This window comes from Lissotriton vulgaris, chromosome 3_2, assembly GCF_964263255.1.
Source record: "Lissotriton vulgaris chromosome 3_2, aLisVul1.2, whole genome shotgun sequence".
NCBI lineage: Eukaryota > Metazoa > Chordata > Amphibia > Caudata > Salamandridae > Lissotriton > Lissotriton vulgaris.
Window position 1 is genome coordinate 224,810,511 of NC_141690.1, and position 26,764 is coordinate 224,837,274.

The 26,764-nt window shown below is 43.6% G+C and overlaps 1 long non-coding RNA gene across 2 annotated transcripts in view; it reads left to right on the forward strand.

Annotated features, from left to right (window-relative positions):
* LOC147725559 (uncharacterized) overlaps positions 1–26,764 on the forward strand; it is a 70,253-nt gene that overhangs the window by 7,186 nt on the left and 36,303 nt on the right. The window contains exons 2-3 of one of the 2 annotated variants that reach the window (XR_015309788.1): positions 73–221; positions 9,626–9,774. This is a non-coding gene — a long non-coding RNA (uncharacterized LOC147725559). Of the gene's footprint in view, positions 1–72; positions 222–6,545; positions 6,640–9,625; positions 9,775–26,764 lie in introns of those variants that run through there. The other variant, XR_015309789.1, reaches the window with a different exon arrangement.

Here is a 26,764-nt window from a genome sequence, read left to right on the forward strand (position 1 = left end):
GGTATGGAATCTGATGCGAAAAGGGGGCGCGGCTCACAGTAGCCTTGTCTTATGTCTCCACTGGTACTAAAGGGGGTGTCTGGGTCCCGATCACAGGAAGTCCAGCACAGGGCAGACGTGCAGCTGTGACCGTGGAGCGAATGGTACCGCCCTGTCTCCTGATTCAGCCGGAGAAACGGGTTCCCCTGTGGCGAAGTGGAAACGGGATGAGCTGACAGTTGGTGAGGTGCTCCACTAATTCTTATATTCCTACTGATCTTGCCTAACTATCTTCTCCTATTTTCAGGTCCAATGCATTTATATACATATACGTTCTATATATGTTTTACTGATTGTGTTTAGCAATTGCTTAGGTGCTAGTTTGAAGAAGGCCTACTGTGTATTATTTTTCTTTATGTAATAAAAGAAATCCCAGAGTATATGGTTCTTTGTAAGTGTTCCTTGTGGAGGGAGTACTGGCCCCTTTTTGACCAACTGCTTGTAGAAGGATGGGTAAGTTCCCTTCTGGCAGGTAACTGTTGATACGGAAGGTTGACCTGATCCCAGCAAGAAGCGAAATTCTAATTCTTCCACCCCCAGCCTTGTTAGGAGAGGTATGCGTTGGATATATGGTCCTTCCTAGGTGAATATTCTGTGGCGGAGAGGAGCGGTAAATTGCCTTACGCGCAGCGCCTGTCACTAGGGGTTTTGATTTGGTGTGCGAGCCTCTCAGCAAGAGCTATAGAATTGTAATTATTATTGTTCCTATCTTGGGTGCCATGAAGGGCGCCATGGCGCTCATACATGCCATGTGGCGCTCATACATGCCCTTAGGGCAGGTATGTGCGCCATATGCGCACACATGTAAATTTCAGGGGTGCAGCAGGGTGTCCTTAAGACACCCTTACACCTTGAAATTATTCTCAATTTGCGATTAGCAAATTACGAATCGCAAATTGAGAATAACTTCCCATTCCTTCCTATGGGCCTCCTGGCCCCTAGAAATGAATGGGAAAATATTCCTTAATTGCGAATCGCAATTTGCTAATCGCAATTAAGGAATTTTAAGAAATCACTAAAAAATAAGATTTTTCACATACATACCATTTTACAATTCTCAAATAGCGATTCTCAAAAAATCGCTATTTGAGAATCGCAAATAGGTATTTTGATACATCTGCCCCTATGTGATTGTGCGACCACGGCGATTTTCGCATAATTATAGATTTGCGTTGTTTGCCACATAATCAATATTCTGCCGGATAATCTGCAAATTATTACAAAAAAATGTTTTGCTTCTACCTCCATGGATTCAAAAGTTACTAAAAATGCAGCAACGTGTTGTCGCACAGTGGAAGGCATTTTGCAAAGCTGGACTGGTCACCTTTCAGTTGCTTATTGCTATATTTGGGTATTAAACTGGCACTAATCAGGTGCAACCAATGCCCGTCCAGTGTTCCCTAGTAAAAAAACTAAGATAAAATAATGAAATAATACTGTTACAAAATGTGCCTCATGAATCTACATAATTCGGCTTTTCTTGCCACATATTTTACTCAACCCTGCCTCATAATTTGGCACACTCCTGTCACATGATTCCAGTGGCCTTGGGAAACACAACACATCTCTGCACTGCAAACCTAACGCCTAGGTTCCGCAGAGTTCTTTATAAAGACATGCTTCTAGGTGCACACACATCCCCTAAATGGTAGTTGAGTGGGTCCAGTTGAAAAAGGGTTACAGAAATCACAGTGTGAGAGATGGTGGTCAATCTGCTACTTTATATGTCAGTATGTCAGTGTACTGTTCAACATAGCAGTGTGATGCTCAATATGTGAGTGTCCTGCTCAACATGTCAGTGTGCTGCTGTATATGTCAGTATGTCAGTGTGCTGCTCAACATGTCAGTGTGCTGCTGTATATGTCAGTATGTCATTGTGCTGCTCAATATGTCGGTGTGCTGCTGTGTATGTCAATGTGCTACTTTATATGTCAGTATGTCAGTGTACTGTTCAACATGGCAGTGTGTTGCTCAATATGTCAGTATGTCAGTTTGCTGCTGTATATGTCAGTATGTCAGTGTACTGTTCAACATGGCAGTGTGCTGCTCAATATGTCAGTTTGTCAGTGTGCTGCTCAATGTGTCAGTTTGCTGCTCAATATGTCAGTTTGTCAGTGTGCTGCTCAGTGTGTCAGTTAGCTGCTGTATATGTCAGTATGTCAGTGTGCTGCTCAATGTGTCAGTTTGTTGCTGTTTATGTCAGTATGTCAGAGTGCTGCTCATTGTGTCAGTGTGCTGCTGTATATGTCAGTATGTCAGTTAGCTGCTCAATATGTCTGTGTGCTGCTGTATATGTCAAAGAGCAGCTCACTATGTCAGTATGCTACTTTATATGTCAGTATGTCAGTGTACTGTTCAACATAGCAGTGTCCTGCTCAACATGTCAGTGTGCTGCTATATATGTCAGTATGTCAGTGTGCTGCTCAATATGTCAGCGTGCAGCTCAACATGTTAGTGTGCTGCTGTATATGTCAGTATGTCATTGTGCTGCTCAATATGCCGGTGTGCTGCTGTATATGTCAATGTGCTACTTTATATGTCAGTATGTCAGTGTACTGTTCAACATGGCAGTGTGTTGCTCAATATGTCAGTATGTCAGTTTGCTGCTGTATATGTCAGTATGTCAGTATGTCAGTGTACTGTTCAACATGGCAGTGTGCTGCTCAATATGTCAGTTTGTCAGTGTGCTGCTCAATGTGTCAGTTTGCTGCTCAATATGTCAGTTTGTCGGTGTGCTGCTCAATGTGTCAGTTTGCTGCTGTATATGTCAGTATGTCAGAGTGCTGCTCATTGTGTCAGTGTGCTGCTGTATATGTCAGTATGTCAGTTAGCTGCTCAATATGTCTGTGTGCTGCTGTATATGTCAGAGAGCAGCTCACTGTGTCAGTATTCAGCTGTATATGTCAGTATGTCAGTGTGCTGCTCAATGTGTCAGTTTGCTGCTGTTTATGTCAGTATTTCAGAGTGCTGCTCATTGTGTCAGTGTGCTGCTGTATATGTCAGTATGTCAGTTAGCTGCTCAATATGTCTGTGTGCTGCTGTATATGCCAGAGAGCAGCTCACTATGTCAGTATGCTGCTGTATATGTCAGTATGTCAGTGTGCTGCTCAATATGGCAGTCTGCTGCTGTATATGTCAGTATGTCAGTGAGCTGCTCAATATGTCAGTGTGCTGCTCAGTATGTCAGTGTGCTGCTCAACATGCCAGAGTACTGCTCAATATGTAAGAGTACTGCTCAATATGTCAGTGTGCTGCTTAGTATGTCAGTGTACTGCTCAATATGGCAGTCTGCTGCTGCATATGTCAGTATGTCAATGAGCTGCTCAAAATGTCAGTGCGCTGCTCAGTATGTCAGTGTGCTGCTCAATATGTCAGTGTGCTGCTCAACATGCCAGAGTACTGCTCAATATGTTAGAGTACTGCTCAATATGTCAGTGTGCTGCTGTATATGTCAGTGAGCAGCTCACTATGTCATTATGCTGCTGTATATGTCGGTATGTCAGTGTGCTGCTCAATATGGCAGTCTGCTGCTGTATATGTCAGTATGTCAGTGAGCTGCTCAATATGTCAGTGTGCTGCTCAGTATGCTGCTCAACATGCCAGAGTACTGCTCAATATGTAAGAGTACTGCTCAATATGTCAGTGTGCTGCTTAGTATGTCAGTGTGCTGCTCAATATGGCAGTCTGCTGCTGCATATGTCAGTATGTCAATGAGCTGCTCAAAATGTCAGTGCGCTGCTTATTATGTCAGTGTGCTGCTCAACATGCCAGAGTACTGCTCACTATGTAGGAGTACTGCTCAATATGTCAGTGTGCTGCTTAGTATGTAAGTGTGCTGCTCAATATTTCTGAGTGCTGTTTAATAAGTCAGAGTGCTGATCAATATGTCAGAGTGCTGCTCAAAATGTCAGAGTACTGCTCAATATGTAAGAGTACTGCTCAATATGTAAGTGTACTGCTCAATATGTAAGTGTACTGCTCAATATGTAAGTGTACTGCTCAATATGTAAGTGTGCTGCTCAGTATGTAAGTGTGCTGCTCAGTATGTAAGTGTCCTGCTCAATATGTCAGAGTGCTGCTCAATATGTCAGTGTGCTGCTCAATATGTCAGTGTGCTGCTCAACATGTGAGTGTGCTGTTCAGTATATCCGTGTGCTGCTCAATTTGTCAATGTTTGCTGGTCTCTATGTTAGTATGTCAGTAAGCTGCGCAATATGTCAGAGTACTGCTCAGTATGTAAGTGTACTGCTCAATATTTCAGAGTGCCTTTTAATAAGTCAGAGTGCTGATCAATATGTCAGAGTTCTGCTCAAAGTGTCAGACTGCTCAATACGTAAGAGTACTGCTCAATATGTCAGAGTGCTGCTCAATATATCAGTGTGCTGCTCAATATGTCAGAGTACTGTTCAATATGTCAGAGTGCTGCTCAATATATCAGTGTGCTGCTCAATATGTCAAAGTACTGTTCAATATGTCAGAGTACTGCTCATTATGTCAGAGTGCTGCTCAATATGTAAGTGTGCTGTCAATATGTCAGAGTGCTGCTCAATATGTCAAAGTGCTCCTCAATATGTCAGAGTGCTCTTCAATGTGTTAGTGTGCTGCTCAATATGTCAGTGTGCTGCTCAATATGTCAGTGTGCCGCTCAACATGTCAGAGTACTGCTCAATATGTCAGAGTACTGTTCAATATGTCAGAGTACTGCTCATTATGTCAGAGTGCTGTTCAGTATGTAAGTGTGCTGCTCAGTATGTCAGAGTGCTGCTCAATATGTAAGTGTGCTGTCAATATGTCAGAGTGCTGCTCAATATGTCATTGTGCTCCTCAATATGTCAGTGTGCTGCTCAATATGTCAGTGTGCTGCTCAACATGTCAGAGTGCTGCTTAATATGTCAGTGCTGCTCAATATGTCAGAGTGCTGCTCAATATGTAAGTGTGCTGTCAATATGTCAGAGTGCTGCTCAATATGTCAGTGTGCTTCTCAATATGTCAGTGTGCTGCTCAACGTGTCAGAGTGCTGCTCAATATGTAAGTGCTGCTCAATATGTCAGAGTGCTGCTCAATATGTCAGAGTGCTGTTCAATGTGTTAGTGTGCTGCTCAATATGTCAGTGTGCTCCTCAATATGTCAGTGTGCTGCTCAGTATGTCAGTGTGCTCCTCAATATGTCAGTGTGCTGCTCAATATGTCAGTGTGCTCCTCAATATGTCAGTGTGCTGCTCAACATGTCAGAGTGCTGCTCAATATGTCAGTGCTGCTCAATATGTCAGAGTGTTGCTCAATATGTCAGTGTGCTCCTCAATATGTCAGTGTGCTGCTCAATATGTCAGTGTGCTCCTCAATATGTCAGTGTGCTCCTCAATATGTCAGTGCTGCTCAATATGTCAGAGTGCTGCTCAATATGTCAATGTGCTCCTCAATATGCCAGTGTGCTGCTTAATATGTCAGTGTGCTCCTCAATATGTCAATGTGCTCCTCAATATGTCAGTGCTGCTCAATATGTCAGTGTGCTCCTCAATATGTCAGAGTGCTGCTCAATATGTCAGTGTGCTCTTCAATATGTCAGTGTGCTCCTCAATATGTCAGTGTGCTGCTCAACACGTCAGAGTGCTGCTCAATATGTCAGTGCTGCTCAATATGTCAGAGTGCTGCTCAATATGTCAGAGTGCTGCTCAATGTGTCAGAGTGCTGTTCAATGTGTCAGTGTGCTGCTCAATGTGTCAGTGTGCTCCTCAATATGTTAGTGTGCTGCTCAACATGTTGGTGTGCTGCTCAATGTGTCAAGATTATGGCTTAATATTCCAAGATGCTCCCCAGGACACCGGGGCACATCTCAGTATGGCAAGACACTGCCATAAGGAACCGTCAAAGAGGTTTAAATAGTAAAAATATATAAGGCAATGTGACTCTATTTAGGCAGCCAAGATCTGGAACGACATCGCTGTATCCCTCAGGACTGCTTGAACCCTGCTCCAATTTAGGAAAGATTTGTAGACACCCACTTTAAATAACACAACATCACAATAAATCCGACCTTAACACTCACACAGGAGCATAGCAAGGATGTCATGGGTCCTGACTGATGTTGCAGGTAGTAAAATACAACATTTCACAGGATTTGATGGGCTCCTTAGGGTTCTGGGTCCCGGTGCCACTGCACCCACTGAACCAACGATAGCTATGCCCCAGCTCTCAACTCTGCTTCCCTTCCTTTGACTCTATAGGGCGGAAGGTGGGGGCTACAGTCATCACAACCCACTGATTTTATTTTTAAATAGGCTTTTATTTTTTTCAGTTAATCCAACTTAGGTCTCTCACGCTCTGACATTAGTATTGCATTGTTGAATTCTTCTGGTCTAGAAGAAGAGTAGTGAAGGTCTCTTGTACACCCTGTACTCTTCCTGGCCTTGCTTTGGTTGTAAAGAGATAAATCAATAATTGACAAGAACTTTTACCGGGGGCGGTATCAGGCTGGCGTGGAACCATCCTGTTGCTATCTTTTATGACTCATGACAGTGGCGCCTCTTTATCAGTAAAAAGGTGAGGGGAGAGACAACATCTGCTGAACTCTTCTGTTTCAGTTCCAGGTTGTGACATTCAGGTATGTTCACAGGGTGTATTCTGTCGTATGAGTAAGAAATAATACTACTACAACATTCTATTTGAAATTTTTAGGGTGGCATATATACATCATTTTGATCATCTGATAGAGATTTGTGCAGCAATGTTGCAATATCGGCCCCCAGTAACAAGAGCAGCAGTGCTTCACGCTTGACCCTCCCTCCCCACCCGGTGTGCGGGCTGGTCCCACAAAATTGCCAGGGCTGCTTTAGGTTCCCAGTCCAGCCCTGCCCCTCCCCCCACATGGGTATTACTTTGTCCCTTACATTTCTCTCTGCTTAGTGTTGTTCCTTCCACTCCACCCTCCTGTCTACACCCTCACTGCTCTCAGCCATTTGCCCATCCCTGGAGATTTTCCTCAGAAAAACCCTTAGTTGCATGAATTTCAATCTAGAATAATGTGAAATGTTTTGTTGGTAGTCAAAAAAACTCACTGCCATTCTCTATGGCTGAGGACTCTCCCAATGCCAATTTCCAGATTGTCTCCTAGCGATACTAGGAATACCCCTGTGAGCTGTGTAGCTGCCCTGTAGAGCCATGTAAGTAAAAAAGCAGAGGTATAGACAGAAAAATTCACTAAGTTGGTGGGTGTAGTTTTTATGCTGACCAATTCCTGTTCTTTTTATGAGTAATGTTTTCTTAAGGTTAAAGTGATTTTAATTTGTATCTCGAGTTTTATGTATATGGTGTCGATGGACAAGTTTCAAGAGTGTATGCACCAGACAGCAGGCTGGCTCAGGCAGAACTCTCTACAATTTAACGGGGGGGAAACAGAGGTGCTGTTTTGTCATTCCTCTATGGTGCACCAATCGTTAATGCCAGACTTTAAGCTCACTCCAGAGGACGACCCCTTGATTCCAACCAAAACTGTGCATAACCTGGGAGTACAATTGGAGGGTAATCTCCAGATGGAATCCCAGATTAACAAAACGATGAACGTTTGCTTCGCGTTGTTGCGAATGCTACAGCAGATCCATCCGCAACTGCCCAAGGATATGCGTTCCCTGGTGGTACAAAACGTAATTCTTAGTAGACTGGACTACTGTAATGCTCTGTGCTTGGGAGCACCACTGTACATTATACAGAGATTACAGAGAGTCCAGTCTATGGCAGCTAAACTGGCTCTGAATAGGCGACAGAGGACCTCTATGACTGCTGCCTTGAGAGATCTACATTGGCTGCCTATCAAAGAGAGGTTCAGTTTCAAGTCCCTTTGCATCGTGTACAAAGCGGCACACGGCATGAGCCCTATTCCTTTACGGGAAAGAGTTTCTTGGTATAATCCGGAAAGACAGCTCCGCTCTTCCAATGTAAACCTGGTAAAGACCATCCGTTTTAAGAGAGCCAGGATGGGCGGTAGAGCCTTTGGCGTGGTGGTGGCTCAACTCTGGAATGATCTTCCCCAGTCTATTAGACAGTCCCACACGCTTATCGACTTTAGAAAGCTGGTGAAAACCTGGCTATTCCCGAGGGGCGATATTTAGCTCCCCCACTGTAAAGACGGGTCGGTTCAACTGTAATACCTTCTGAAGTTCTAAGCGCAGGATACCCGTAGGGTGACAGTTTTTATGTGCGCTATACAAATGCTTGAAACATACATACATACGTATGTGATTGTTAGATAGTATGGAATGATGTATGTATGGCACCTTATCAAAGGTTGGGTGAACTAATCTAGGAGTTGGAATTCTCTGCAAACTGTTTTATTCTTCTTTTTTATTGTATTATGTTAATTTATTCTTTTATGGCCTTGTGCCGAAATAAATATTTATTGAGTAAAAAATCCACCCATTAACCATTGTGTGAATGGCGTCTATCAATGTATTTGTAAATGTAAATGTAAATGTAAATGTACAAGAATTTATATAGCGCAAATCACCGAGCGGTTTCTAAGCGCTTGCTTATGGAACCCGTCCTGGTACTCCCCTGTGAGATAACCACGCCAGGGTATCCGCAAGGTGAAAGCCAGGCATCCCGCCGCGAGGGGCCGTTGTTTGTTGCTGACTCTTCATCTCCGACCCCCAAATGGATGCCTAAAGCAATGATTAGATTCTTATAAGTCTTACGCTGTCCTTTCGGCAGGCCATTCTCTTCTGCCGGCCCCTGGAACGTGCTTTGCGTACTGTCCCTGAATAAATCCCCTGTGGTACAGATAGATACATGTATTTCCCGTGGTTGTAAATCTTTAGTATTAAACCTCTCTGTGTGACCTGGAATTCCAAGGAACTGTGTCACTCTGCCACCTTGGTCTATTACGTGGTCATCTCTTTCCCAGCGTTTCCAAGCTAACAGTACCAGGCCGTGCATCCCCTTGGAGACCATAGTTAAAGCAGACTGCGTAAGTGACACTTGTCCTGCCCAGTCTCTTCCTTTTATATCCGAGCCAATTAGAGGGAAGACCACTGCAATTATGCTTCACTTTATTACCCTTCAAAATCAGAGGTCCTGTAATGAATGTGCCGTTTATGTGGTTGAATGGCCTGATTATGACCGTTGCCCATCACCATCTATGTATATTTTGATCTAATATAGTGATGTGTAGGCCTGCATAGTATGAATAAGCTACAAAGCAGGGCTCGATTATGCCTTTTCTGTTTCTGACTTTATCTTGCTTAATGGCAGTGCTTGCCTATTGGCTTTGGCATACTCTTATGCCGTCTTGGATACTAATTTTGCTCATTTACGGGAATAGTGGCTATGCTTGAGCGACTCCATTTTCTAAGCTGTAGCAATCTTCTGAGCCTTTCTAGGTGAGAAGCCATGTTATGCTTTTCGCTTGTTTTCTGCACTTTTTACACTGGTAGAAACTGGTTCTTGTCTGAGGAATGTACTTGCTCTGCTCCGAAGTCATAACAGACTCCTGGCCAGCTGAAGCTGTGGCCTTGGTATGGAGTGGTATGGAATCTGATGCGAAAAGGGGGCGCGGCTCACAGTAGCCTTGTCTTATGTCTCCACTGGTACTAAAGGGGGTGTCTGGGTCCCGATCACAGGAAGTCCAGCACAGGGCAGACGTGCAGCTGTGACCGTGGAGCGAATGGTACCGCCCTGTCTCCTGATTCAGCCGGAGAAACGGGTTCCCCTGTGGCGAAGTGGAAACGGGATGAGCTGACAGTTGGTGAGGTGCTCCACTAATTCTTATATTCCTACTGATCTTGCCTAACTATCTTCTCCTATTTTCAGGTCCAATGCATTTATATACATATACGTTCTATATATGTTTTACTGATTGTGTTTAGCAATTGCTTAGGTGCTAGTTTGAAGAAGGCCTACTGTGTATTATTTTTCTTTATGTAATAAAAGAAATCCCAGAGTATATGATTCTTTGTAAGTGTTCCTTGTGGAGGGAGTACTGGCCCCTTTTTGACCAACTGCTTGTAGAAGGATGGGTAAGTTCCCTTCTGGCAGGTAACTGTTGATACGGAAGGTTGACCTGATCCCAGCAAGAAGCGAAATTCTAATTCTTCCACCCCCAGCCTTGTTAGGAGAGGTATGCGTTGGATATATGGTCCTTCCTAGGTGAATATTCTGTGGCGGAGAGGAGCGGTAAATTGCCTTACGCGCAGCGCCTGTCACTAGGGGTTTTGATTTGGTGTGCGAGCCTCTCAGCAAGAGCTATAGAATTGTAATTATTATTGTTCCTATCTTGGGTGCCATGAAGGGCGCCATGGCGCTCATACATGCCATGTGGCGCTCATACATGCCCTTAGGGCAGGTATGTGCGCCATATGCGCACACATGTAAATTTCAGGGGTGCAGCAGGGTGTCCTTAAGACACCCTTACACCTTGAAATTATTCTCAATTTGCGATTAGCAAATTACGAATCGCAAATTGAGAATAACTTCCCATTCCTTCCTATGGGCCTCCTGGCCCCTAGAAATGAATGGGAAAATATTCCTTAATTGCGAATCGCAATTTGCTAATCGCAATTAAGGAATTTTAAGAAATCACTAAAAAATAAGATTTTTCACATACATACCATTTTACAATTCTCAAATAGCGATTCTCAAAAAATCGCTATTTGAGAATCGCAAATAGGTATTTTGATACATCTGCCCCTATGTGATTGTGCGACCACGGCGATTTTCGCATAATTATAGATTTGCGTTGTTTGCCACATAATCAATATTCTGCCGGATAATCTGCAAATTATTACAAAAAAATGTTTTGCTTCTACCTCCATGGATTCAAAAGTTACTAAAAATGCAGCAACGTGTTGTCGCACAGTGGAAGGCATTTTGCAAAGCTGGACTGGTCACCTTTCAGTTGCTTATTGCTATATTTGGGTATTAAACTGGCACTAATCAGGTGCAACCAATGCCCGTCCAGTGTTCCCTAGTAAAAAAACTAAGATAAAATAATGAAATAATACTGTTACAAAATGTGCCTCATGAATCTACATAATTCGGCTTTTCTTGCCACATATTTTACTCAACCCTGCCTCATAATTTGGCACACTCCTGTCACATGATTCCAGTGGCCTTGGGAAACACAACACATCTCTGCACTGCAAACCTAACGCCTAGGTTCCGCAGAGTTCTTTATAAAGACATGCTTCTAGGTGCACACACATCCCCTAAATGGTAGTTGAGTGGGTCCAGTTGAAAAAGGTTTACAGAAATCACAGTGTGAGAGATGGTGGTCAATCTGCTACTTTATATGTCAGTATGTCAGTGTACTGTTCAACATAGCAGTGTGATGCTCAATATGTGAGTGTCCTGCTCAACATGTCAGTGTGCTGCTGTATATGTCAGTATGTCAGTGTGCTGCTCAACATGTCAGTGTGCTGCTGTATATGTCAGTATGTCATTGTGCTGCTCAATATGTCGGTGTGCTGCTGTATATGTCAATGTGCTACTTTATATGTCAGTATGTCAGTGTACTGTTCAACATGGCAGTGTGTTGCTCAATATGTCAGTATGTCAGTTTGCTGCTGTATATGTCAGTATGTCAGTGTACTGTTCAACATGGCAGTGTGCTGCTCAATATGTCAGTTTGTCAGTGTGCTGCTCAATGTGTCAGTTTGCTGCTCAATATGTCAGTTTGTCAGTGTGCTGCTCAGTGTGTCAGTTAGCTGCTGTATATGTCAGTATGTCAGTGTGCTGCTCAATGTGTCAGTTTGTTGCTGTTTATGTCAGTATGTCAGAGTGCTGCTCATTGTGTTAGTGTGCTGCTGTATATGTCAGTATGTCAGTTAGCTGCTCAATATGTCTGTGTGCTGCTGTATATGTCAAAGAGCAGCTCACTATGTCAGTATGCTACTTTATATGTCAGTATGTCAGTGTACTGTTCAACATAGCAGTGTCCTGCTCAACATGTCAGTGTGCTGCTATATATGTCAGTATGTCAGTGTGCTGCTCAATATGTCAGCGTGCAGCTCAACATGTTAGTGTGCTGCTGTATATGTCAGTATGTCATTGTGCTGCTCAATATGCCGGTGTGCTGCTGTATATGTCAATGTGCTACTTTATATGTCAGTATGTCAGTGTACTGTTCAACATGGCAGTGTGTTGCTCAATATGTCAGTATGTCAGTTTGCTGCTGTATATGTCAGTATGTCAGTATGTCAGTGTACTGTTCAACATGGCAGTGTGCTGCTCAATATGTCAGTTTGTCAGTGTGCTGCTCAATGTGTCAGTTTGCTGCTCAATATGTCAGTTTGTCGGTGTGCTGCTCAACGTGTCAGTTTGCTGCTGTATATGTCAGTATGTCAGAGTGCTGCTCATTGTGTCAGTGTGCTGCTGTATATGTCAGTATGTCAGTTAGCTGCTCAATATGTCTGTGTGCTGCTGTATATGTCAGAGAGCAGCTCACTGTGTCAGTATTCAGCTGTATATGTCAGTATGTCAGTGTGCTGCTCAATGTGTCAGTTTGCTGCTGTTTATGTCAGTATGTCAGAGTGCTGCTCATTGTGTCAGTGTGCTGCTGTATATGTCAGTATGTCAGTTAGCTGCTCAATATGTCTGTGTGCTGCTGTATATGTCAGAGAGCAGCTCACTATGTCAGTATGCTGCTGTATATGTCAGTATGTCAGTCTGCTGCTCAATATGGCAGTCTGCTGCTGTATATGTCAGTATGTCAGTGAGCTGCTCAATATGTCAGTGTGCTGCTCAGTATGTCAGTGTGCTGCTCAACATGCCAGAGTACTGCTCAATATGTAAGAGTACTGCTCAATATGTCAGTGTGCTGCTTAGTATGTCAGTGTACTGCTCAATATGGCAGTCTGCTGCTGCATATGTCAGTATGTCAATGAGCTGCTCAAAATGTCAGTGCGCTGCTCAGTATGTCAGTGTGCTGCTCAATATGTCAGTGTGCTGCTCAACATGCCAGAGTACTGCTCAATATGTTAGAGTACTGCTCAATATGTCAGTGTGCTGCTGTATATGTCAGTGAGCAGCTCACTATGTCATTATGCTGCTGTATATGTCGGTATGTCAGTGTGCTGCTCAATATGGCAGTCTGCTGCTGTATATGTCAGTATGTCAGTGAGCTGCTCAATATGTCAGTGTGCTGCTCAGTATGCTGCTCAACATGCCAGAGTACTGCTCAATATGTAAGAGTACTGCTCAATATGTCAGTGTGCTGCTTAGTATGTCAGTGTGCTGCTCAATATGGCAGTCTGCTGCTGCATATGTCAGTATGTCAATGAGCTGCTCAAAATGTCAGTGCACTGCTTATTATGTCAGTGTGCTGCTCAACATGCCAGAGTACTGCTCACTATGTAGGAGTACTGCTCAATATGTCAGTGTGCTGCTTAGTATGTAAGTGTGCTGCTCAATATTTCTGAGTGCTGTTTAATAAGTCAGAGTGCTGATCAATATGTCAGAGTGCTGCTCAAAATGTCAGAGTACTGCTCAATATGTAAGAGTACTGCTCAATATGTATGTGTACTGCTCAATATGTAAGTGTACTGCTCAATATGTAAGTGTACTGCTCAATATGTAAGTGTGCTGCTCAGTATGTAAGTGTGCTGCTCAGTATGTAAGTGTCCTGCTCAATATGTCAGAGTGCTGCTCAATATGTCAGTGTGCTGCTCAATATGTCAGTGTGCTGCTCAACATGTGAGTGTGCTGTTCAGTATATCCGTGTGCTGCTCAATTTGTCAATGTGTGCTGGTCTCTATGTTAGTATGTCAGTAAGCTGCGCAATATGTCAGAGTACTGCTCAGTATGTAAGTGTACTGCTCAATATTTCAGAGTGCCGTTTAATAAGTCAGAGTGCTGATCAATATGTCAGAGTTCTGCTCAAAGTGTCAGACTGCTCAATACGTAAGAGTACTGCTCAATATGTCAGAGTGCTGCTCAATATATCAGTGTGCTGCTCAATATGTCAGAGTACTGTTCAATATGTCAGAGTGCTGCTCAATATATCAGTGTGCTGCTCAATATGTCAAAGTACTGTTCAATATGTCAGAGTACTGCTCATTATGTCAGAGTGCTGCTCAGTATGTAAGTGTGCTGCTCAGTATGTCAGAGTGCTGCTCAATATGTAAGTGTGCTGTCAATATGTCAGAGTGCTGCTCAATATGTCAAAGTGCTCCTCAATATGTCAGAGTGCTCTTCAATGTGTTAGTGTGCTGCTCAATATGTCAGTGTGCTGCTCAATATGTCAGTGTGCCGCTCAACATGTCAGAGTACTGCTCAATATGTCAGAGTACTGTTCAATATGTCAGAGTACTGCTCATTATGTCAGAGTGCTGTTCAGTATGTAAGTGTGCTGCTCAGTATGTCAGAGTGCTGCTCAATATGTAAGTGTGCTGTCAATATGTCAGAGTGCTGCTCAATATGTCATTGTGCTCCTCAATATGTCAGTGTGCTGCTCAATATGTCAGTGTGCTGCTCAACATGTCAGAGTGCTGCTTAATATGTCAGTGCTGCTCAATATGTCAGAGTGCTGCTCAATATGTAAGTGTGCTGTCAATATGTCAGAGTGCTGCTCAATATGTCAGTGTGCTTCTCAATATGTCAGTGTGCTGCTCAACGTGTCAGAGTGCTGCTCAATATGTAAGTGCTGCTCAATATGTCAGAGTGATGCTCAATATGTCAGAGTGCTGTTCAATGTGTTAGTGTGCTGCCCAATATGTCAGTGTGCTCCTCAATATGTCAGTGTGCTGCTCAATATGTCAGTGTGCTCCTCAATATGTCAGTGTGCTGCTCAACATGTCAGAGTGCTGCTCAATATGTCAGTGCTGCTCAATATGTCAGAGTGTTGCTCAATATGTCAGTGTGCTCCTCAATATGTCAGTGTGCTGCTCAATATGTCAGTGTGCTCCTCAATATGTCAGTGTGCTCCTCAATATGTCAGTGCTGCTCAATATGTCAGAGTGCTGCTCAATATGTCAATGTGCTCCTCAATATGCCAGTGTGCTGCTTAATATGTCAGTGTGCTCCTCAATATGTCAATGTGCTCCTCAATATGTCAGTGCTGCTCAATATGTCAGTGTGCTCCTCAATATGTCAGAGTGCTGCTCAATATGTCAGTGTGCTCTTCAATATGTCAGTGTGCTCCTCAATATGTCAGTGTGCTGCTCAACACGTCAGAGTGCTGCTCAATATGTCAGTGCTGCTCAATATGTCAGAGTGCTGCTCAATATGTCAGAGTGCTGCTCAATGTGTCAGAGTGCTGCTCAATGTGTCAGTGTGCTCCTCAATATGTCAGAGTGCTGCTCAATGTGTCAGTGTGCTGCTCAACATGTCGGTGTGCTGCTCAATATGTCAGTGTGCTCCTCAATATGTCAGTGTGCTCCTCAATATGTCATTGCTGCTCAATATGTCAGAGTGCTGCTCAATGTGTCAGTGTGCTGCTCAACACGTCAGAGTGCTGCTCAATATGTCAGTGTGCTCCTCAATATGTCAGAGTGCTGCTCAATATGTCAGAGTGCTGCTCAATGTGTCAGAGTGCTGTTCAATGTGTCAGTGTGCTGCTCAATGTGTCAGTGTGCTCCTCAATATGTTAGTGTGCTGCTCAACATGTCGGTGTGCTGCTCAATGTGTCAAGATTATGGCTTAATATTCCAAGATGCTCCCCAGGACACCGGGGCACATCTCAGTATGGCAAGACACTGCCATAAGGAACCGTCAAAGAGGTTTAAATAGTAAAAATATACAAGGCAATGTGACTCTATTTAGGCAGCCAAGATCTGGAACGACATCGCTGTATCCCTCAGGACTGCTTGTACCCTGCTCCAATTTAGGAAAGATTTGTAGACACCCACTTTAAATAACACAACATCACAATAAATCCACCTTCACACTCACACAGGAGCATAGGAAGGATGTCATGGGTCCTGACTGATGTTGCAGGTAGTAAAATACAACAATTCACAGGATTTGATGGGCTCCTCAGGGTTCTGGGTCCCGGTGCCACTGCACCCACTGAACCAACGATAGCTATGCCCCAGCTCTCAACTCTGCTTCCCTTCCTTTGACTCTATAGGGCGGAAGGTGGGGGCTACAGTTATCACAACCCACTGATTTTATTTTTAAATAGGCTTTTATTTTTTTCAGTTAATCCAACTTAGGCCTCTCACGCTCTGACATTAGTATTGCATGGTTGAATTCTTCTGTTCTAGAAGAAGAGTAGTGAAGGTCTCTTGTACACCCTGTACTCTTCCTGGCCTTGCTTTGGTTGTAAAGAGATAAATCAATAATTGACAAGAACTTTTACCGGGGGCGGTATCAGGCTGGCGTGGAACCATCCTGTTGCTATCTTTTATGACTCATGACAGTGGCGCCTCTTTATCAGTAAAAAGGTGAGGGGAGAGACAACATCTGCTGAACTCTTCTGTTTCAGTTCCAGGTTGTGACATTCAGGTATGTTCACAGGGTGTATTCTGTCGTATGAGTAAGAAATAATACTACTACAACATTCTATTTGAAATTTTTAGGGTGGCATATATACATCATTTTGATCATCTGATAGAGATTTGTGCAGCAATGTTGCAATATCGGCCCCCAGTAACAAGAGCAGCAGTGCTTCACGCTTGACCCTCCCTCCCCACCCGGTGTGGGGGCTGGTCCCACAAAATTGCCAGGGCTGCTTTAGGTTCCCAGTCCAGCCCTGCCCCTCCCCCCACATGGGTATTACTTTGTCCCTTACATTTCTCTCTGCTTAGTGTTGTTCCTTCCACTCCACCCTCCTGTCTACACCCTCACTGCTCTCAGCCATTTGCCCATCCCTGGAGATTTTCCTCAGAAAAACCCTTAGTTGCATGAATTTCAATCTGGAATAATGTGAAATGTTTTGTTGGTAGTCAAAAAACTCACTGCCATTCTCTATGGCTGAGGACTCTCCCAATGCCAATTTCCAGATTGTCTCCTAGCGATACTAGGAATACCCCTGTGAGCTGTGTAGCTACCCTGTTGAGCCATGTAAGTAAAAAAGCAGAGGTATAGACAGAAAAATTCACTAAGTTGGTGGGTGTAGTTTTTATGCTGACCAATTCCTGTTCTTTTTATGAGTAATGTTTTCTTAAGGTTAAAGTGATTTTAATTTGTATCTCGAGTTTTATGTATATGGTGTTGATGGACAAGTTTCAAGAGTGTATGCACCAGACAGCAGGCTGGCTCAGGCAGAACTCTCTACAATTTAACGGGGGGAAAACAGAGGTGCTGTTTTGTCATTCCTCTATGGTGCACCAATCGTTAATGCCAGACTTTAAGCTCACTCCAGAGGACGACCCCTTGATTCCAACCAAAACTGTGCGTAACCTGGGAGTACAATTGGAGGGTAATCTCCAGATGGAATCCCAGATTAACAAAACGATGAACGTTTGCTTCGCGTTGTTGCGAATGCTACAGCAGATCCATCCGCAACTGCCCAAGGATATGCGTTCCCTGGTGGTACAAAACGTAATTCTTAGTAGACTGGACTACTGTAATGCTCTGTGCTTGGGAGCACCACTGTACATTATACAGAGATTACAGAGAGTCCAGTCTATGGCAGCTAAACTGGCTCTGAATAGGCGACGGAGGACCTCTATGACTGCTGCCTTGAGAGATCTACATTGGCTGCCTATCAAAGAGAGGTTCAGTTTCAAGTCCCTTTGCATCGTGTACAAAGCGGCACACGGCATGAGCCCTATTCCTTTACGGGAAAGAGTTTCTTGGTATAATCCGGAAAGACAGCTCCGCTCTTCCAATGTAAACCTGCTAAAGACCATCAGTTTTAAGAGAGCCAGGATGGGCGGTAGAGCCTTTGGCGTGGTGGTGGCTCAACTCTGGAATGATCTTCCCCAGTCTATTAGACAGTCCCACACGCTAATCGACTTTAGAAAGCTGGTGAAAACCTGGCTATTCCCGAGGGGCGATATTTAGCTCCCCCACTGTAATGACGGGTCGGTTCAACTGTAATACCTTCTGAAGTTCTAAGCGCAGGTTATCCGTAGGGTGACAGTTTTTATGTGCGCTATACAAATGCTTGAAACATACATACATACGTATGTGATTGTTAGATAGTATGGAATGATGTATGTATGGCACCTTATCAAAGGTTGGGTGAACTAATCTAGGAGTTGGAATTCTCTGCAAACTGTTTTATTCTTCTTTTTTATTGTATTATGTTAATTTATTCTTTTATGGGCTTGTGCCTAAATAAATATTTATTGAGTAAAAAATCCACCCATTAACCATTGTGTGAATGGCGTCTATCAATGTATTTGTAAATGTAAATGTAAATGTAAATGTACAAGAATTTATATAGCGCAAATCACCGAGCGGTTTCTAAGCGCTTGCTTATGGAACCCGTCCTGGTACTCCCCTGTGAGATAACCACGCCAGGGTATCCGCAAGGTGAAAGCCAGGCATCCCGCCGCGAGGGGCCGTTGTTTGTTGCTGACTCTTCATCTCTGACCCCCAAATGGATGCCTAAAGCTTTGATTAGTTTCTTATAAGTCTTACGCTGTCCTTTCGGCAGGCCATTCTCTTCTGCCGGCCCCTGGAACGTGCTTTGCGTACTGTCCCTGAATAAATCCCCTGTGGTACAGATAGATACATGTATTTCCCGTGGTTGTAAATCTTTAGTATTAAACCTCTCTGTGTGACCTGGAATTCCAAGGAACTGTGTCACTCTGCCACCTTGGTCTGTTAAGTGGTCATCTCTTTCCCAGCGTTTCCAAGCTAACAGTACCAGGCCGTGCATCCCCTTGGAGACCATAGTTAAAGCAGACTGCGTAAGTGACACTTGTCCTGCCCAGTCTCTTCCTTTTATATCCGAGCCAATTAGAGGGAAGACCACTGCAATTATGCTTCACTTTATTACCCTTCAAAATCAGAGGTCCTGTAATGAATGTGCCGTTTATGTGGTTGAATGGCCTGATTATGACCGTTGCCCATCACCATCTATGTATATTTTGATCTAATATAGTGATGTGTAGGCCTGCATAGTATGAATAAGCTACAATGTAGGGCTTGATTATGCCTTTTCTGTTTCTGACTTTATCTTGCTTAATGGCAGTACTTGCCTATTTATTTTGACATACTCTTATGCCGTCTTGGATACTAATTTTGCTCATTTACGGGAATAGTGGCTATGCTTGAGCGACTCCATTTTCTAAGCTGTAGCAATCTTCTGAGCCTTTCTAGGTGAGAAGCCATGTTATGCTTTTCACTTGTTTTCTGCACTTTGTATACTGGTAGAAACTGGTTCTTGTCAGAGGAATGTACTCGCTCTGCTCCGAAGTCGTAACAGACTCCTGGCCAGCTGAAGCTGTGGCCTTGGTATAGAGTGGTATGGAATCTGATCCGAAAAGGGGGCGCGGCTCACAGGAACCTTGTCTTATGTCTCCACTGGTACTAAAGGTATACACCTGTTACAACGCACTACCGTTACAACGCGACTTTTACAACGCATACCATTACAACGCATTGAGCTGGGGGGCGCTCTAGGATAGGGAATAAGTATAATTTACTATCCAACACCTTCCCTAGGGTCCACGGGGACTGGAGTTAGAATAGTAAATTATACTTACCACTATCCAGCACCTCAAAGCGCTATGCGTTGTAATGGTATGCGTTGTAATGGTCGCGTTGTAACGGTAGGTAGTTGTAATAGTATGCAGAGTAACATGGTACATCCGTACTAAAGGGGGTGTCTGGGTCCCGATCACAGGAAGTCCAGCACAGGGCAAACGTGCAGCTGTGATGGCGGAGCGAATGGTACCGCACTGTCTCCTGATTCAGCCGGAGAAACGGGTTCCCCTGTGGCGAAGTGGAAGCGGGATGAGCTGACAGTTGGTGAGGTGCTTCACTAATTCTTATATTCCTACTGATCTTGCCTAACTATCTTCTCCTATTTTCAGGTCCAATGCATTTATATACATATACGTTCTATATATGTTTTACTGATTGTGTTTAGCAATTGCTTAGGTGCTAGTTTGAAGAAGGCCTACCATGTATTATTCATGTAATAAAAGAAATCCCAGAGTATATGATTATTTGTAAGTGTTCCTTGTGGATGGAGTACTGGCCTCTTTTTGACCAACTGCTTGTAGAAGGATGGGTAAGTTCCCTTCTGGCAGGTAATTGTTGATACGGAAGGTTGACCTGATCCCAGCAAGAAGCGAAATTCTAATTCTTCCAACCCCAGCCTTGGGAGAGGTATGCGTTGGATATATGTATGCCTTCCTAGGTGAGTATTCTGTGGCGGAGAGGAGCGGTAAATTGCCTCACGCGCAGCGCCTGTCACTAGGGGGTTTGATTTGGTGTGCGAGCCTCTCAGCAAGAGCTATAGAATTGTAATTATTATTGTTCCTATCTTGGGTAAGTATTGTGGATTGTTGTATCTTTTGGGTCCCAAGAGGGATAAGCTTGCATGTCCTGATTATTGGCAGAATATCAGGCCATTACAGGTCCCCAGACCACCCTTATTTGCTGGGAGTTTTCGCTGTATTAAAGTAACCCTACACCTGCCAGTGAGCCGTATGACATCCCCAGGAGCTTGTCGATGTCTTTAAGGGTTTTTCTAGGTGTTACAAGATGGATATTCGAATAAAGGTAAATAAGGTATAGCAACATCATCATTTTCACCAGTGAAATTCTACCCTTTACCATTAGTGAGAGAGACCTCCAGAACCTCACTTTTAGATCTCAAGGATCTCAGGGTAGCCACCTGATTGCCATCAGAAAGGCCATCTTATGTGTGGTATATCTTGGTACCCAAGTAGTGAAATGTGGTGGTTTCCCATTTTATATTGCCTCATCCCAGGTCTACTTAATGCAGTTGCTGCTTTCGGCTAACACATTACTTCGCCCTATTGACTTCCATCCCTGACAGCAATCTAAACTTTTCCAGAAATCCTCCAATGGCAAATAGTTCTACTCTAATATGCTTCAAGGCAGAGCCGGAATGGCCGTAGCGGGCATAGTGTATTTTCCTGGGAGGATGGAAGGATGGAGGCCATTTTTGTGTTACTGGGGGACGGTCTCGCAGAGTTGCTGCAATATTGCCGCCAGTAACAAAAGCAGCGGTGCTTCACACTTGCGCCCCACCCCGGGAAAGAAGGGGGCTGGTTCTACAAAATTGACAGGGCTGCTTTGGTTTCCCAGTCTGGCCGTGACGTAAAGGAGCATTTAATCCACATATAGTAACAAAATATGTGTATTATCGGCTAGGGGGATGCCCCACCTTCATCCCGCCTCTCGAAGAAGGCTCATGAAGGGCTTCATAGTCATGCCAAAGACCCGGGGAGAAAGTGGGTAGCACCGCTCCACCCAGTATGAATGCGGGATGGAACTACCTGTTTTAACCTTAGCAGTGGGTCTAGTGCCTAGGATCTTAATCCATCGTGACATTTTAATGCCTTCGCCAAATTTCTCCAAGACCTTAAGCATGCATTGCCAATTGCTCTTGTCTAGTGCTTTCTCTAGGTTCAGGGCAATGATCACAGCTTTTGACCTGTATTTGGGAGTGGTTTCAATTGCCTTTATTAATCTTCTTTAATTTGGGGAGGTGGAGTCATCAGAAACAAATCCATTTTTATCTGAATAGATTTTATCGGGGACCCCAGGCTGCCATATTTTGGCCAGGATTTTGCCTATCACTGCCCACTGATGAGTTTAGCTATACAGTGCTGTGCATTTTGATAGGTTTGGCCGATAAAATACCCCCTACATACATAAATACATATGGCAGCCTGCTGCTCAAATTGGTAAGGGTTCTACTTCTTAATATGGCAGGGTGCTGCTCAATGTGCCAGGGCAATGTAAAATATTGCAACAGTGATGCTCAATACGCCAAGGTCCCACTCAAATGCCAAGAGTGCTGCTCAACATGCCAGGGTGCTGCTAACTATAGCACTCTACTCAATAAAGTTTTGTGGATGTTGATAAATGTGTGTTTACTGTTTACCATACTCAGAAAGGAGCGGTGCTGCTCAATCGCCCCTGTGTTGATCAGTATACCAGGATGCTGCTATGAAGTTATGAAACTGCTGGCATTATCTGGGTTCTACTTATATTATCAAATATATGGCCAATAAGCAAAATGATGCTCTGTATACTCGAGGGCTGCCGGTAACATCAAACTGTTGGTATATGTGTCACGGGGAAGCCACATATCCCTGGGGACTGCTCAATCTGCCTGAATGTGATACAATATGCTGAGTTGCTATGAAAATGTGCCCAAGTGCAGTTTGTAAATAGTTAAAAGTGTTACTAAACAAGTGAGGCCTGCTTTATTATGCCCATGTGCTGCTCAATGTCCTAGCTTTGCTCAGTAAGAAGCTATTCAAGGTACATGGCTGCTGTTTAATATGTGCGGTGCCGATCAATATACCCATGGTGCCTCTAAGTATGCCAGTATTACAGCTGAAAAGTCTTGGATACTGCACAAGAGTGACGGTCCCTGAGTGTTCCTAGATGTTGCACAGTTTGACAGGTTGCAGATCAGTAACCCAGCTTGCAGCTCTCTCTTTCTCCCCAGCTCCAGTTGGCCTGGATTTCTTCCTTGAGGGCAAATTCCCTAAAACCTAATGGATTATATTGCACTGGCTGCTAGGTTCTCACAGTTGTTGTAAGAGTAAGATGGATAGCTTGTTTGAAATGCTATAAAGCAAAACGAGTTATTAGAACATTGGAATGTGGAGCACTCCATTGAATACAATGGAGTGCTCCGTACTTCTACTGGCCGGTAAATGCCGCAGAGCAACATTCCAATGTTGTTTGAACAAAGGCCTCTCGGAGCCCGCAGGGATTTAAACCCCTTGGGGCTCCTGAAGCCTTTATCTTATTTGTTAGAACATTCTGCCCTCTAGTGGCAGAATGTTCTAATAGCCTTTTAGCCCTTCATAGCTGGGCTATACCGGTCATTAAAGTCCCGCTCCCTTGTTAAAGGCCCTCGCTGAATGCTGAAGCGGGCCTTTAATGGCCGGTATAGCCCACTACGGAAAGCTATATGGTTATATTAAAACATTGGAATGTTGAGAGCTCCATTGCAGACAATGAAGTGGCTCAGGCCTAATAATAGTTAGTATAAGCCTTCTGCTCCAAAATTAGAATGTTTGTCTTTCTGTTTCTTCCTTTTAAATTTATAATATTCGAACCTCTGTGGGTGGAGTGTTCTAATAGCCTTATAGCCCTTCTGCCTCGGACTATACCGTTTGTTAAAGACCGAATCCCGTCATTATCGGGTTCAGGGGCTTTAACTACTGGCATGGCCTCAGCGCCGGGCTATAAGGCTATATTAGCACATTGGAATGTTGAGAACTCCACTGAAGACAGTGAAGTGGCTCAGGGCTAATACTGGCTGGTATAAGTCTTCTGCACCAACATTCTAATGTTAGTCTTTTTGTTTTTCCCTTTTTAATTTAGAATATTCTAACCTCAGTGGGTGGAGTGTTCTAATAACCTCATAGCCTTTCTGCCTCTGGTTATACCGGTTGTTAAAGACCTTATCGCTTGTTATGGCATTCAGGGCCATTAACAACTGGTACAGCCCTCAGCAGCGTGCTATAAGGCTACATTAGTACAATGGAATGTTGAGAGCTCCATTGCAAACAATGGATTGACTTGGCTGGTATATGCCTTCTGCTACAACATTCCAATGTCTGTGTTTCTCCCTTTTTAATTTAGGGCATTTTGCCCTCAGTAGATTGTTCTAATAGCCTTACAGCTCTTCTGTCTTATTATCCCAGTTGTTAAGGCCTTTGCCTGAAGCTTGGGCCTATAACTCGGGTTCACTGCCTTTAACAATCAGTATAGTCCTGGGTAGAGGTCTACAAGGCTGTGTTGTATACTTGTAAGGGTGAGTGAAGTTCACATGCTGGTTTGGCATGTTCATAAAGTAAGTTTTTATGTAATAATTGAAATAATATGGAAATTTGTTGTCAATATCTTCAAATTAAAAGGAAACAAGTCAATGTCTTTGTTGCTGCCCCAAAAGGTGCATGTACATAATCTCCCCGATGCTCACAGAATCCTAATACAGTGGGTGCACATACATTCATGCCTGATTCCTACAAAAGACATGTTATCTTATCACAAATAGTTCCTATTGAGTATCTGTTGGTTTGTCAGATGAAACTTTATTTAGCAATGCCATTTAATAAAAACCGACCATGGAAACATTTGGTGCAAGAAGGTTAACTGAGCACAAAGAATTACTGTAAAGGACCTGACATTTTTCAACAATGATTTTCTCTGTTTCAGAGTCTAATAAAGGCAGCCAAATCTTTGGCCTGAAAATTACATATTTGCTAATTAATACTGTTGAGCTGGTGTGCTTACATACAACAGAGGGGATAGGTTTAGAACAAAGACACACTCTTGTGTCAGGCTTTCCTATCTTATCGAATTTCTTGACCCGATTCAGAAAGATTTTGCTGTGACTTTATTTTGTAGCAGTTCAGGCTTACTACTGAATTCCAGAAGTAAGTCAGAAGTATTCAAAGGAGTAAGGCAGGAGTACTACAAAAGCAAGTCACATCTATTCATAGCAAAATTGTTGTGTATCGGGCCAATGCACATTGTGTTGAGAGATCATAAAACATGAGAAGAAGTTTCTATGAGAGGATATACTTCCTATTACAGCCATAGCAGAGATATATACGTCAGTCACGAAAAGCCAGTGCAGAAAGAATATGAGTTGAACAGTAAAAGCAGAGTTGTGCTGCAAACAACACAATATGACACCGTGCTACTAGAGGTGACTATTACAGAAACCACAAAGATTGGGAGCCAAATTAACTAGGACACATCATAGACATATTTTTTGACGATGTTATATTGCAGCCTTGATAAGGGAGGCGAGGGCGAAACGTGTCAACTGCTGGTTGTTTGTGTCACTGAATGTGTATCTGGGACAAGTTCCTAGAAAGACTATTACATTTGTTCTATGGACTTTCACTAGTCTACGACTCCTTCTTCCTGTTGCTTCTTGATTAGTTTTGTCCCCATTGTACTGTTTTCTCAAACCCATCTATGTCCTATTTCTATGAGACAAACAGGATTAATACTTAAAGTAATGGGCTTCTCTTAGGGTTAATGTTCCCACGTTGGGCATGTGGTTTAAAAACATATCAAGACCCTTCCACAAAGACGAGCTCGGAGGTTGCCTCTGGTACCATGTTAACTCTTTCTGTGTCAAGGATTTCACGGTTACGTCCTTCGCCACAGTGACCATGTGCGGAGGACGTAACCATTACGTCCTCTGCACACGTCCCGAGCGTGATAGACAGAGACCAAATAGGTGATCCACGAGCTAGGACCTTTGAAGTACGTGCGACTACAAGGCTGCCCACGCCGCTATCCATGAGATACCAGCAGTTCCCCCGATTAGGGCGGAATTTTTCTCATAACTGAAGAAGGGAGTTCAGTATTCTCCTTTTTTACGAAGCACAAAGGTGACAGCTAACTGTTCCTTCAACATATATATATATATATATATATCTATATATATATATATATATATAGTGCATCACTGTCAACACCAGGGAGGGAACCATTTGAGCCCTGTTAAAGCCCAGGACCCTTGAGGCCATTATTGTTTTGGGCTGAAACATGTTGGCAGACTATTAGGGTCTTAGGACCATTACTCCATTACTGTTTTTAATATTCACTACGTCCCAGAGAATAAAAGGGATACCTGGGGAACGTAGTAGGATTTTTATCTTTAATCCCCCTGGTCTACATCTCCTAAGAGCTACCTGAAATACGGTTGAGCCCACCCTGACCTTTAAGAGTCAGGGTGAACCCGATGATGAAGCTCGACATTAATAGGGTGTGTGAGGGTTAAATAACAAAAGGATTTGTTTTCCTTGCCCCAAATCTGTGGTGTTCGCCAAGTAAGGATTTTATTTACTTCTAGGGCATAGTTCTGGATGGATACATATAGTATGGTAGATGTTATATTGCAGCCTTGATAAGGTAGGCAAGGGCAAACCATGTGTCAACTGCTGAGAAGGGTCTAGTACTTGCCTGCTCACAGACTGCCCTGGGATTTCCCTGTGCTTGGATGTTTGTGTCACTGACTGTGCATCTGGGACACGTTCCTTGAAAGACTGTTACATTTACATTTCCCTAGTCTACAACTCCATCTTCCTGATTGCTTCTTGACTAATTTTGCCCCCATTGTACCGTTTGCTCAAACCCATCTATGTCCTATTTCTATGAGACAAATGGGTTTAATACTGAAAGTCATGGGCTTCTCTTAGGGTTAATGTACCCACGTTGGGCATGTGGCTTCCAACATATCAAGACCATTCCACAAAGACGAGCTCGGAGGTTGCCGCTGGTACCATGTTAACTCTTTCTGTGTCAAGGATGTGACGGTTACGTCCTCTGCCACAGTGACCGTGTGCGGAGGATGTAACCATTACGTCCTCTGCACATGTCCCGGAAATCCCTGTTCTGTGTACAGCAGTAGTATTTTTTTTTTCAGCCTGGAGAGCAGGGGAAGAGCTGCCCCTGACATTTGTATCAGTAGACCTGGGGGAATGTCGGGTGGAAGGAAGTTTGTGGCTCCCCACAGATTCCAGAACTCTCGATCACCGAAATGTGAGGAAAATGTGTTTTTTTATAGTCGAAGTTTGATGTTTACAAGGGATTCTGGGTAATAAAATGTGGTGAGAGCGACTCAAGTCAGCCCACTCTGGAAAACCGTAGGTTGGCCAGGT